Genomic DNA, 9,490 nt, shown 5'->3' on the forward strand with positions numbered 1-9,490 from the left:
TCATATCAGTGAGCATTATTCACTTATGGGCTCCTTGATTTAAAAACATATTTTTTCCTTGGTAATAAAATTATTATTTGAGTCAGTATCTCTCTGTTGTTTGTGTGCATGTCTGTGTGTGTAGCGCAGGAATGATGGACAGGTTTTGCAGATTATGCATGTTGAGCCATGCTTAAGTGATCCCTGCCACAATGATCAAGCACTTTTCACAAAGACGCACATGGACAAATGGACATTTAATGTTATCTCTACATGCAGCACAGGATTGACACAAGCAATTTAAATTAGATGTAAAGCTCCTGGCCAACCCCCCCTGTGTGTGTGTGTGTGTGTCTATATATATATATATATATATATATATATATATATATATATATATATATATGTATGTATATGTGTGTGCGTATGTATGTCAGTCATCTTCTTTCTATTAATGTTCTTATCTTTCTCTCCTCTGTTTCTTCCTTTCTCAGTTCTGTCTGTTCTCTCCTTCTTGTTCTAAATTTCCCCCTTTCTGTCGATCCCCACCGATTATGCCTCCCTTCCCTAGTTTTGCCCTTACCTACTGATGTTTTTCATACGATTTAATAGCTCGCTCTCTTCCTCCACCTCTCTCTATCTGTCTATCTGCCTTCTCCAGGTCCACTCTAATTCCCTCCTTTATTCATGAACCTAACCCTGCTGTGTTGTGTCGGTGTGCACGTGTGTGTATTTGGGTGTGTATGCCACACGAGAGGAGAGGCAGACAGTAAATAGGAATATGAATCTTTAAGGGCCTGCTGCTACAGTGGCTGAAATGACTTTTCAGAGCCGTGGTGATTTTCCAAGAAGGATGTTGATGAGGGGATTGCAGGAGATGTGTAAGTGTGAGTGCCCATATCAACCATCTTTTTAATTATTCCCACCTTTTTCAACCTCAGAGCATTTGTTTAGTGCTTTGTATTTTTTAAATGTTTCTTAGTCCAATAATAAAGCAAGATTCATAAAACTATTACATATATTTCACTTAACTCTGCGAGTAAGATTGCATTTTTATTAAGTCTGATGAGATGTTTACTCACCTGGTATTCTCTATATCAATTCATCATCAATCAGAGCAAGTTTTAAAACCCTGCTCTTTGTTTTTCAAATCTTAGTTTACAAGCAACCAGCCCCCCTGTGGCAATATAGACAGAGTGCGGGGCCTAAATGACTTTTTGAGCACCAAAGCCATGTGTCTTGAGCCCAAAGTGTCAAGTTGATTACTCACTGCTGACCACGATGAGTCAGCAATAATTCATTAGTGGCTCGAGAGCACGGTTGGGATTGCAGCTGGGGGTCGGGGTTAGGGCCAAAGGTCAGGTGGGAAGGTGCTGCACAGTGAATTAAAATTAGCGGCTAGTCTCAGAGTGTGAGCTATCAAAATATTTGACATTTGGCGGAATTCAGCCGGGACATTCGATTTGAAATGTCAAAAGAGAAAGCAAAACACTCGTCCAAAAAGATTTAGATAACAAGTAAACAGAACAAAATCGAGAACCGGCGAAACCTTGCGTGAAAAGATTGTTGTTTATTTATTAGCCACGGAAATATTTGTATTTCAATGTGATCTAGCCCAATGCCAACTTTTCCCTCCCAAACATACCCCTATCCTCTTTTTAAGTTAAAAACATACTGTGAATATTAAAATAAAATTTTATAAGGATATCTAATTTGCCTCATACACCTAACCCGGTCGTTGCGATTGGATCTTCTTCCTCGTGATGAATTTGCACTTCTATGCTACGGTATATTACCTCATCTCATGTGTTAATGCTATTTCATTCTCCTTGCATGAAAGTCGCCAAAACTAGATGTTCTTCACTTTTAGAATTCACTTGCTTCCAAAAGGCTCATTGCAAGTTTGCCTTATAGGCTACAACTGTTTTAACATTAGATTAGATTTAGCTCTAGATGGAAACCCTAGAAAGGCCATTGAGTGACATGTTCCTGTTTCATAAGCTAATCAAACCCGACAACCCCATCAAAAAGGTCCAAGTGACTGCTGACAGCTTCTAAAAAATTTTTTGACTGTGTTTGTGTGTGAGAATGTATTTATTTGTATCATGAGTGTGCACTGACGACTGTGTGTGGATGTACCTGCTAGAGTGTGCCTGCAACTCTTGGCTGTCTGTCACCGGCCTCCATCACATTACCATAGAGCCATGACATCTCTGGCAGCCTTCTGAAGCCTCAAATCTGATAAAAACAGAGATAAATCTGCTCTCTGATCTTCCTGATGAATATGATAAGACCTGCTCCAGGTTAATGGACCTTGACACCTATCAGGGCCCCGAGAACCACTGATCCCAGATCAGAGGTGGAAGAGACAGCGGAGGTGGAGTAAGAGGGAGTAAGACCCAGGGGGGTTTATCGGAAGCTGCCCTAGAGAGGTGCTTCCAGGCTGGGCTTGGATGACAGCCACGGCTGGGTGACGGTCCAAAGCTCCATGCAAATCCCACACCCTCCCTCATTCTCATTCACCCTCAGACCTACCCACTCACACGCACAACTTTCGGTTTCGCGTTTCCTGTTTTGACTTCTCCCGTCCTGTCTCCTTTCTCTTCCCTTCTCTCTCTCCCGTAGACTCTCCTTCTATTTCTGTTTTCTTTCACATACACTAACACACAGGGATCTCAGGGATATACAGGGGTGTGGTAAAGCTAGTGATGGGGCTCTGCTTTGATGCCCGGTGGGAGATTACAGGGCCAAGAAGCAGAGATAAAAGTACAACCAAAACACAGGTATCTGCTCTTGCTTATGCCTTACAAACACATTCACGCAAACACACATCCATAACACGTGTTCAGAGTAGACCGAGCATGCTCACACACACAAACACACACCTACATACACACTAACATCTAATGGCTAGTCAGTGACACTGAGGTCTTAGCCCCTGTCTGCCAGTCCTCATTTGTTTCCCAGCCCCTCCTATGTGTGTATAGCAGTAGCACTTGCTACTGGGTGTCTTGTTACTCCTCAGAAGGTCTATTGATTTAACTCTTGCCACAATCTATAACACTATTGTCTTGCCTTAAGTGTCTCATCTGTACAATTCACTGGCAGGAGTCTATACATCAAAAAAAAAAAAAAACCCACCTGCTTAAGGATATTGGTATTCTGCAACATGCTGGGAATACTTTTTTTTTCTCAGTGAATTTCACATTTCTTGCACACTCAACCTTACTTTTTTAAAAAGTGAAGATGCTTGCAGCTAGGCATAAAACAAGCTAGTACAAGTTTATTTTTACTACTGTTGTGTTTATAAAGTCAATATTTTATTTCACAATATCATACAGCGGTATTGTAGAGCAGAACTTATATTTTAGATTTTTCCATCTATTGGGACACGCATGGAATATTTATCTTTGTTTTGACACTTCCCAAAAAAGAAAAAAAAAAGAAGCATCGCTTGTTGAAATATACAGGTATGTGGATGCAACGTATTCTCATTTCTGGGGAGTCAAATACTACCATAGTGTCCCAAAGAGATATGCACAAGATATACTTAGACACCTATTCCAACAGAGCACCAAAGTCTGCACGAGGAGGCCGACTGTTTGGCGTCGGTCTAAATCAGATGTCTGCTAAACAAGAGACTTCTGTTTGTATCCCATCTGGCAGCTTTTGCTTTAATTTGCTGTTTGTTGAGGCCCTAAAACTTGGTGGGATTTACCATATGATCATAGTTTTCATATGAATACATTCCTTCTCAACATTCAGACGTGATGTCAACCAAGTATACATTAGGTTTGAGACTCGGCTTGTTGATCTGTTTGTCTAAAAACTTGGATTTTGTCCTCAAAAGGTTTTTCGGTATTTTGATGCCTCTGTTTTTTGTTTAAAACTTAAATACTCACATTCATATCAACGCAGGTCTGAGAATACAAATACCGTATGCGTGTTTCAGCGCTTCTACTCAGATCTTTTGATCCTTTTTGCCCATCAGATCCAATACATTTGAAATCAACAAATCACCTCAGTATAAAAAGGCAATCGCCTTTTCTGGTATTTGAGAAATGCTTTCTTACAAGCAGCCTACACAGTCAGATGTCTGTTCTGTGCTGCATTTATACCTTTGTGAAGCAAGAGAAATAGAAACTATAAAAAAATATGAGTAGTTACATAGCTATTCAGTTGAGCTAAATGCAATATTTTACAAGCTTTATCCTACAGTGCACAAATTCCAAGGTTACCTTTCAGAATCTGGAAAGATCTTACCATTGATTACCTTTAAGTGGCACCTCAATACAAATCGTTAACAAGGGACTTTGGCCTCTCCCATGCAGTAATAATTGATCTAGTAAGCTGTATGTTTAGAAAAACAAGGATGAGTGGCTGGGCAGGTGAATAGCACTAAAGATGAATAGCAGAATTCCATGATGTTGTTTCTTTACCTTTGAAGGTATACAAGTTTCTTCAAAGATTTACACTTAATTGGAAATTTTCATGGTGTTGAAAGGGTCATTCAACTCCATGATATACTCAGGAAAAAATAGCTCTTGAAACGCATCTTTAAAGTCCTGCTAGTGTATAGCAAGTGAAACTGAAAGTAAATAACTGATATTGACTAACAAACCTGGTTTTGGATGGATGGAAACTTTAACTGGAAAAAGTGAAATAAAAGGGGCTTGAAAAAAAGATTAAATGGTGCTCTTTGAATCTTCTGTTTGGACGTATACAGCTAGCGAGGATGGTTGTGTCGCATATGACTGAGCTGTCAGAAAACTAGCTTTTAAACATTTGGAGATGGTCTTGTTTGTACTTAGTTCACAAGGTCTTTCCTCTGCTCTGTTTTTCTCACAGAAGGAAGCCCGGTGAAAAAGATAGCAGAGGAGAGGAGAGAAATGGGGGGAAATGGGGAAGGAAACTCTGATTTGTGTGTTAATGTCCACATCTGTAAGACTGCTAACACATCTGGGAAATTTAAAAAAAAAAACACCTCTACTGCTAGACTGTAGCTAAACTAAACACTGTTTTACTGGAAAGCAATGTTTCATACATATGTGGCTTGAACCTGCAACTATAACCATACTGCTCTTATAAAATCCCAACTTGAACAACAGTACACTGGTTGAGATTTGTGAATCCACTTGAATTACTGTATTCTAATTATTTTTTTATATATATTTTTTTCTTTATTCTCCATTTATACAATATTTAAATTATCTAAATTAGCCAATAGATTTTAACATTTTAATACTTTTGCTTGTGTCTACCTGTGAGTCTGCCTATATGCCATCAGGTTAAGAACCTGAAGTCAAAGAGATGTGGTTGTCACGGTGAGGGCCTCTGTGACCATGGAGACATCAGCAGTGTAATCTGTGGGAGGCACATGTACTTCATCCTAGTTACTGTCGTCAGGCTTTGCAGGATATGGCACAGGCCCAGCAGGCCGCGGGGGTAGTGATTATGGTGGGTCTATGGTGAAGATGCCGTTACACTGTGGAATAATCAGACGCGTTCATTATGAACGTCTTTACATGATGCCTTGTAAACAAGCTGCAGTGAAATTACAGTAATATCTATCTATCTATCTGTCTGATGCATACATGTTTACAGGTAATTTATTTAGTGTTTGCATTGCTCCAGAATATTCACTCTGGGAATCAAATGCTGTTGTTGTTTGCGGTGGAGGCATGAATAAAAAGACGGGGGCGATTTACCGAGGCAAAATAATGTGACACTGACGCCTTTTACTCTGGAGTTCCATTGCCCTAAAATGAGACTGGTCAGATGGGGAGTGATAGCTTTCCACGAAGGTATTATATGGTCGCTACCTACCTGCACGCTTCCCTCAGCTTCTCTTGCGCTCTGTCTCACTCATGCCTCATTTTTAGCCTCACCCCAGCGTCCAAATACTAAAACCAGCCATTTTGGATTCGCGTTGCCGTCATTCCATTATGACAGAGGCATGCAAGCTTGCACCCACATGTGCAAGATTACAAATAAAGTAATGTACGCATATGTCCACCACATGTGATCTTGTTTCAAAATGATAAAAAAAAATTCATGCAAAACAATATGAAATGATCCAAAGATATTGTAGCTACTACATGCTGACAGGTTCTGTTTCAGCACAGCTAGAGGGGAACATGGCCTGGTGAATCCTCAGATTACAGCTGTAGTGGCCTAAGTGGGCTGATGTCTTACATAAAAAAAAAATACACATGGGTACACCTTATAAATATTTTTTGACTAGGCGCCACAACTGAAATAGATACCTAATGTAACAGGTGCTCACCATCCAAATTATTTTCTGCACTCTGTCATTGCATGGTGTACTAATGGCCTTGCTGTCCTTGAAACACGCCAGTATTTCTTTTATTCTTCTTTGAGCCTTCAATACATATCACACGGCATTTTACATTCCTGCGCTTTTTTCATTAGAGTTACTTTATTTATCGTCTCTTTTTTGTCTCTGAATAGGCAGCACAATGAGGCAAACTTTTAATGCTGAAAGCCCTGTTGAATGTAGGAAACAGGTAGCATTGCACATAAAGGGAACCTGATCCTTGATGATGGCTGTGTTAAGATGGCAGAGAATCTGTCCTTCAGCTTTGAGATGCCTCCCTTCTCACGTGTGGCTGTTTCTATAAATATTTCCGGCATTTGTATATATTTTTACACACATTTACATGAGAATAAATCATGCGTGGAAATTTCGTAGTAAAGACAAAAAGAGCGAGCAACAACAAGTGGAATGTGGAGGACTGAACATCTGTGTGTATTTGATACTATGTGTAATAACCACACAAAAGAGAAGGACAGTAGCCTATGTTAGAAACACCTTTATTCACATATCTTCACGTATCTGTGTCAGAGCGTGCACGTGTTCAAAGACAGGAGTAAAAAGCAGGGAGAGAAGGGAAACAATAAAAGCCAGGGATCAAGAGAGGGAAAGGATTTGTGGATGGTGTGTACACAGTAAATATTTTCATCCATTCCAGCTCAGGCTACATACCTGCAGAGGAAACAAAAAAAGGAGGGGAAATAGGAAGGACAAAGGTGAAGAGAAAAGAAAAAAACAATCACAGGGGCTAATATTTCTTCATTTAAAAAAACATTAAAAAGTTAAAGATTGTATTTCTCTGACACAAAACATTCAAAAAAATTAAATGAATTCCCCAGAAACAACAATGCAGCAATTTAAGCATCAGAGGCCTTGATTACCATGACACCTTCACTGATGACAGTGAAAGTTTAAACATCCCGGAACAGGAATGGGGAAAAATGAGCAAAAGGTGAGTTAGACACGACAGCATTCAGTCAAAAACAAAACATCGCTGACACACACGAGCAAACAATACAGTGCACGCTGCCGTTTCATTCCGTGCCCCTGCCTTCCCTCTTGCTTGCATCCAATTTACTCACTTTCTTTCGGTTTTGTGAGACATTTTCCTGCCGCTACAAAGCCGACGTCATGTTCACAGCTTTTCTACATAAGTGTTTCATGTCACTCCTTTTCCTCTAAAACACACTTGCCTATTCCTTGTGTTCCTGGTCTTATATTTGGGTTTGAGAGTGGATAGGTAACATTAAAGAGCTATCACTTTCTCTCTCTGTCATTCCCTTCCTTCATACACCATTTGATCTGAAGCCAGATATGGCTTTTGAGATGTAGACATGGACACACACACACACACACACACGCACGAGCGTGCATGGATGCAAACACTTGCACTAGTGCAGGCAATTTGCACACACGCTGACTGACAGATAAACAATTTCCAGAGAACGCACGTGCACGCACTCTCAAACACGTGCATGAAAACACCTTTATTTTGCAAGGCTTTTTTGTGTATTTCCTCCTAGCCAAACATCAAAAGGCGAATACCATTTCACATCACACAAACATCAGTATTACAATCCTCGGTGCTCCGCAGTGTCATTTTCAAATACCCCACCCTTGACAACTTGTGGAATAGGTTGAAGGAACGGAGCATTCAAACAAACAGGCATAAATACACAACAAATACCACCTACAGCCAATAAAATATGCATGGCAGAGGACGAGCACTTTTAAAGAGACTACTGTCAGAATTAATAACATGCAACAAAAAGACAGTAGCAGTGGCTGTTTTCCACAGGTGTGTGTGTGTCTGTGGATCTTCATATTGTATTCTTTCCAATGTTCTGTTTTTGTGCGCTGCTTCTGAGCCCAGCCATAACTCAACAGCGTGATGTCAAATGCATGAGAATCTTCTCTTAGATAAGAAAAAAAAAGGAAAAGTTATTACGGTAGCTCTATTCACATTTTTCATGACACACACACACACGCAATTTTCTAAAATACGTTGAAACAGTTTAGAGTGTAAAACATTAATCACTTCCAAAAAAATAAATAAAAATTGAGCAAAACTTCGGGACTCAGCTCAGCTCTCTGAGTTTAAAGTACAAAATGTTCCAAAAGTCAAAATTAATGCAGTCAGATTTTTAGGAGTGTTACGCCATGATATATTAGATCCCAATAACTCATCTTTTCCTTTACTGCTGCCTTTGTTCACTCTCTTTCTGATCTGTAATTGAAAAAGCATTCCATTTTTATTTTTCTCCTCTATCCAAAGGCTAAATCCAAAACACCAGCCAAGAGGTTAGCCTGGTCACCTGGCACCCACAGGCACTCTCTCTCTCTCTCTCCCTCTCTCTTTTTCTATTTCACACACATGGACATGTGCGTGCACACACACACACACACACCTGACTGCTGTGCTTCAATAAACTGTAAATTCCTCCTCTGCGCCCACCGTACCCAAGCTAACCCTTTAAAAGTCACCCGCCTCCACCTTGTAATGCATGGACACACACCCACAGACACGAACATACATACTTACCCACAGTTACACACAACAGACAAGCCCAAACACACAAAAAAACAATGTGGCTTAGTGGATGGTATCAAATTTAGTGGCCACGGGGATCTGACTGGGGTCATAAATCTATATCTAACATGTGAGAAAATCTCTACATGAATATCTGGAGAGACACAGAGGGAGAGGGGAGATGGAGAGTCAGACAACGGGATACAGATGGAGAGAGACAAAGGGGGGGGGGGGAGAAAAGGCAGAAAGCAAAGTAAGAGTCTTGTAGACCGAAGGAGAGCCACAGACAAACAGCATCAGGAGGAGACAGGAGGCTGAGCGAGGTATAGAAAGAAATAAACAAACACATGCAAGACGACGGAAAAACTGAGTGGGAGAGTGGGCGACAAAGCACGGCGGAGGAGAGGAGGAATAAGTAAGGGAGATAAAGATAAACCGGCAGAGGTAGAAATAGAAAGATAGACGGAGCAAGAGAGTCACAGATGGAGACTGTGACAGTGAGAGATATATGGGCGGAGAGACAAAGCGAGCAAGAGAAGGAGGGCAGAGAGAGAAAGCTCGAGACAGACAGACAGACAGAGAGCGAGAGAGATACATGACCCCTCTCGCTCTAACAATGGCTCTTCATGTGGTGCCCAGCTTAGCAG

The sequence above is a fragment of the Astatotilapia calliptera genome, chromosome 9 (genome assembly GCF_900246225.1).
Source record: "Astatotilapia calliptera chromosome 9, fAstCal1.2, whole genome shotgun sequence".
In the NCBI taxonomy this organism is placed as follows: Eukaryota; Metazoa; Chordata; class Actinopteri; order Cichliformes; family Cichlidae; genus Astatotilapia; species Astatotilapia calliptera.